Genomic DNA, 5,841 nt, shown 5'->3' with positions numbered 1-5,841 from the left:
GTAAGTTTGCATGAAGAACCAAAATTTTGATGGCTAATTCTTGACCTCACTTTTTCTTATTCTTGGCCGTATGGCCTTTTTTCTTTTCTCCTCCATTTTTCTTGAAATTTCTAGATGCTAAGGATGATAAAAATGATGACTTAGTCATCTTTTATTTCCATGTATTAACCAACCAAGTGGCCCTTGGCCCACAAGTCATGTGCATAGTCACATGGCTTTTAATTTCATGAAAATTAAGTCTCCAAATTTTCACTTTTGGCCCCATATTTCATGAGACATTAGTTTCCATAATTTCACTTTCAACCCCAAATTTTCCTTATTCCAAATTTACCCTTAACATTCCATACCAATGAAAAGATGAATATGCAACTTATGCACTTTTAACAAAATCGGAAAAATTTACAACCTTGTCCTTAACTTGTCGCAACCGACTTAGAATATTCCAACGTACAAAGTACGGGGTATAACATCCTTTCCCCCTTTAGAACATTCGTCCTCGAATGTTCAACTAGTCGTATGGGGTCTTAAGGATCTCGATTTAAACTTTTCTTTATTACCATAGCATGCAATCTCGTTCACCAAATATTCCCAAACGCTACTCAAACTCACCCCAATACTAGAGTCGTGATGCACTTCCTTTCTCTCCACCGGTCTAATTCACCCCGTTCTACGCGACCTCGCAAGGTTTCTGCCCACGCCACACACTCTAATTTCCCTTAGGCCACTCTAGCTTCTCATTTGCCTCTTGCGTCTGAATTTGTAAAATTTTCGTAAAACTTCAGTGCGGGTCACCCATCCTAAAATTGCTCTCACTCCAAAGACGCTTAACTTTGGATTTCTGATGAAATACGATGCTGTAATGCTAGTATGATCGCATCCACCTCACCACATGACCTTCAGCACACAATCTGGAGTAAGTTGAAGCCTTTACAGATTTCAACACGCTCTCATAACACAATTTCTATTTTAGCCCTCCTTACTTTCTTGTCTTACTCATACTATTACTTCTTTCTCGATATCAGCTGTACTCGTAGCTTAGTCAAATCTTATCATTACTATTGGCACGACCTTTCAAGTCATATCATAAACCCATGTCTCATTCTTTTTATTTCTGGGAAAATTTCGGCAGAGTTTCCTTTATATTTCTTACTATCTCAAAACCTGTACATAATGAGATACCAACATGCCTCACAGTGGCCAAAATACATATATACATATCATATCATATCGCGACCACACGGGGCTCCCAATATCAACAACAACACAAACGATAAACATACCTCGTATGCCCAACTCAAACGGCTTTGTTACACTTTCTTGTTTACTTTCCCCTTTAGTTTTCAACTTGTATTTCAATCGCAATTTCAATATCTTTCCCAACATATATCTTTCATACCTTTGCTTACCCGTGTACTTTGTAACTTCCAACATCATCAATCCTTCCTTCTATCGTGCCATTATTCGCCGAAATCAAAGATTAGCGCAAGAAATCCCATTTCCTATAGCTTGGCTCTATGGCACGATCTCAGATGTGAAAGAAGAGTAACCACCCTAGATGCCCCGTAGCCTCCTGTTTATAAATGTGGCATGCAACACACCATAAATAAGACTCTACTGGACACGACTTTGCAGACAACCCCTAGGACGAACCCGCTCGATACCAATTTGTCACACACACCCTAATTTTCCATGGGCATGATGGGTACCCGACCCTTACTTAGGGCCGAGCGAACCCGCAGACTCTCATAATACTCATAGCCATACTGGGCCCGCAAATCATAACATAGGCACGTAATGAATTTTTTTTTTTGTTTTCCGACAAATCAAACATGCTTTTCATCTTTTTCAAATCAAATAAAACCCGTAACCATAACATAATGCATCTTGCGTAAACACATGAAATTCAACACATTGCATAATGATACATAATAACATCGCTACATAGCGCTTACAAAACGGACATATCACACACTCGACCTTTGTCGCAAAGTCTCTAACATAACTTCAGATACTTTCCCTAACAAAAGCACTCGACTCGGCAAAGACTCCGGGAGAAATGGAGCTCGCCAATCCAACCGGAACATCTTTTGCTAACATCATCTATTCATCTGTGGGTACGCGCGGCATGAAACGCGCCCCCGAAGAAAAGGGGTCGATGCGAATATGACCGAGCATGTAAAGCATAACATACAAAAACGAGATCATAACCGAAGTAAGGAGTACGAAAGAACGTAAGCATAATAACCTTTAAAACCATAATCCGTGCATATTCATATCATGTCAAATCATACATAACTTAGAACCAAGACAAATATAATCATCGAATGCCAAAATGTTACCATAACACATCATAGCATCACATAACTTATCATCATCGACATTAACCGGTGATCATAATCAAATACACCTCAAAATCACATACACACACACATATAACGTGTCCCGCCCGATAATATCACACATCACATACCATAACCTATCACAACATCATATATACACATACGAGATGCCATTAACCGATGTGGGATCGGTGCCTATCATCACATATCATCACATATATACATATAGCGTGTCCGGCCTACAGTGGAATGTTACCTACCACCGCGCGCCCCACCCGGGGTCACATATACACTCGGTCGATTCCAACAAATCACATATTCCAAAATCCATACATATAACATATAACGTAGCATACATACACCCCATTTAAAAGGGATCGGTGTTCGGACACATCATAACAATATCAATATATATATATACGGTTCCCGGCCAAAGGGCGCGCGAACGGAACACATCATACCCGAACACGAAACCATTGTGCACACAATAACATAACCGGCTCGAGACTTGGCGAAAAATGTAATCATACGAATGCACGAAAGAATCGTGAGTAACCAAATATAGGTTTAAAACATTTTCAAAGACTCAATGGGTTAATCAAAACGAACCGTCTTTTATAGGCCAAAACAATAGTTAAATCGAGATTTTCTTCCGAATATCACTCGGGGACATATCAAACCGAACTTCGTAAATCATAGTTACGTACCAAAATCATGTGCATAAGATCATCATAGACTTAAAGGTATAAAAAGTAATCATACTTGAAATCGGGATAATCGTCATATCATATTCTTTAAAAGTCATCCGAAGTACAAACATAGGAAAGTCGCGGGACCCACGGACGGTGTCAACTAATCCGGGACCGCCTATGAAAAACATAGTCATCATACATCACGGGATCATTTTTAACGAGCAGATGAAAAGCGATCTTTTTATGAAACTTTCTCGTGAAAGTTACGGACTTTCGTAGTTTTTCGGGAATCATTTAGGAACAAAACCTTTTAAAAACCAAACTTTTATGCAACTTTTGAAACCATTTGTCTATGAAAGACACATTTTTAAACCAATATTTCATCATATCATGCCAACATCAAGAAACAAATAATAATCACAACATATTCGGATTTTAAGAATAGAATTACCTCGAGGCTCGTATCATATCATTTACGACAAAGGCATGCCAAAAGAAAGAAGGAAATGTAAGCTTTACATACCTCGTCTATTCTCGAAGCTAATCCAATCTTACGTCGCGAACTTCCCAAACTCTACAATATGCCATTAAGTATCAAATATTAGCTAAGAGCATTTAGGAACCCGATTCCAAACGAATACCAAATTCCGAGAAAATTGGGCAGCATTTCCCCTGTAAATACACCAACCCCGAGATTTCAACTCGGCCAATTTCAACAACAACAACACTAACAACCAAACTACAACATCAACAATCAATTCAAAATGTATTTCTAACATTAGTAGCCCTTTTTACATAATTCAACAACATTCATAATATTCCAATATACTCACTTTAACTACTTACATACAAACCAATACCAACGTTTATACATTCGATTACTAATCCAAAGCCATTCAACCGATATTCAAGTACACTTTAAACAATTAACAATATATTTCCAACAACCCAACCATACTTCAACCTTATCCGAAATCTCTTCCCAACTCAACATAACCACTCTAACGCATTTCTTTCTTCTAGAACTCATGAACTACACCAACAATCTACTCTTTAACAATGTCATTATCCTAAATATAAAGTTTACATAAGAGTTACATTGGCTTCCAAATCAGCCCACAACCATCACAACTTCAAATTGATTCATTAAAATCTCATTATCAACATCGAATTCACAACGACAACAACTAAAACACTAGGTAGTATTACTTCATTCCCTAAGACACAAAACTTTCATTTTCGGCCAACACCTACACACACACATATAGATGATTTTCATTCTTTTCTTCACACAACAACAATCAAAACATGCTAACTAGAATTTATTCATTACTTCTACTACACAACACACCACACGGCTAAAACACTAACATACACGGCTCAACTCTAACAACCATATTTTCATGATTTCATCCATTTTGACACACTACAGCATCCATGAACCATCCATAACACATCAAAACAAGATTAAACCTTACCTTTCTTCTTCAACTTTCCAACTTAGCTAGGATGGTGAATGAAGAAAACGAATAGCTTATTGCTTCCAACAACACTTCCACGTTAATGAGCACCCTCCAATTAGTAAGTTTGCATGAAGAACCAAAATTTTTGATGGCTAATTCTTGACCTCCCTTTTTCTTATTCTTGGCCGTATGGCCTTTTCTTTTTCTCCTCCATTTTTCTTGAAATTTCTAGATGCTAAGGATGATAAAAATGATGACTTAGTCATCTTTTATTTCCATGTATTAACCAACCAAGTGGCCCTTGGCCCACAAGTCATGTGCATAGTCACATGGCTTTTAATTTCATGAAAATTAAGTCTCCAAATTTTCACTTTTGGCCCCATATTTCATGACACATTAGTTTCCATAATTTCACTTTCAACCCCAAATTTTTTCTTATTCCAAATTTACCCTTAACACTCCATACCAATGAAAAGATGAATATGCAACTTATGCACTTTTAACAAAATCGGAAAAATTTACAACCTTGTCCTTAACTTGTCACAACCGACTTAGAATATTCCAACGTACAAAGTACGGGGTATAACACATTCTACAACACATTTTCAAAGTTTTCATAGTTTTAAAATCCAACAAACCACCCCACATTAATTTTTTGCATATTCGTGAGGCAAATCACACAATCTAACATCCTACGACTAATGTTCCCTCAAGACGGTTGTCATCCATCCGTCTTTGGGACCATTCTGCCCATGACTATAATTTGGGGCATTTCATCGAATGATTGGAATGCATAGTTTGTGCAACCGCCTATTTATGGGTTTAGGGTGATGAACAACCCAATATTTGGCATGGAATTCAAGTACTAAGCAACACCCAACAACAATTTCAACAACTAAGGGGTTTGAGGGTAATGGGTTCCACCATCCACATTCACCGTTATCACAGTTTCACAATATCAACTTCCACAATTAACACAAAATCATAAGCTTCAATCTTTCATACTTTAGAACAAATGCATTAATTTACAAGCTATTTTATCATGCAATATAATGGGGGAATGAGAATGGGATAATCACATACCATAAACCGAAAAAGAGAAGAGAAAAAGAAAACTTACCAGAAACAAAGAAATTAGATTTGGACAGTGATGGGGCAGTGCAGATTTTTGCCTTTGGGTTAAGAGGTTGAATAGAGAGGTTTTAATTCATAATGGGCAAAAGGGAGGGGAAATAAGGGTTTTAATTTGTGATTCCGAGTGGGTGGAGTCGGGTAGACCCACCAACTTAAATAATTTCAACTTATTCACCTACCTAGCTGAGCGTGGGCTACGGCGAGCAGTGGTCA

This window comes from Lycium ferocissimum, chromosome 12 (genome assembly GCF_029784015.1).
Source record: "Lycium ferocissimum isolate CSIRO_LF1 chromosome 12, AGI_CSIRO_Lferr_CH_V1, whole genome shotgun sequence".
NCBI lineage: Eukaryota > Viridiplantae > Streptophyta > Magnoliopsida > Solanales > Solanaceae > Lycium > Lycium ferocissimum.
Note: the sequence above shows the minus strand (reverse complement) of the source record.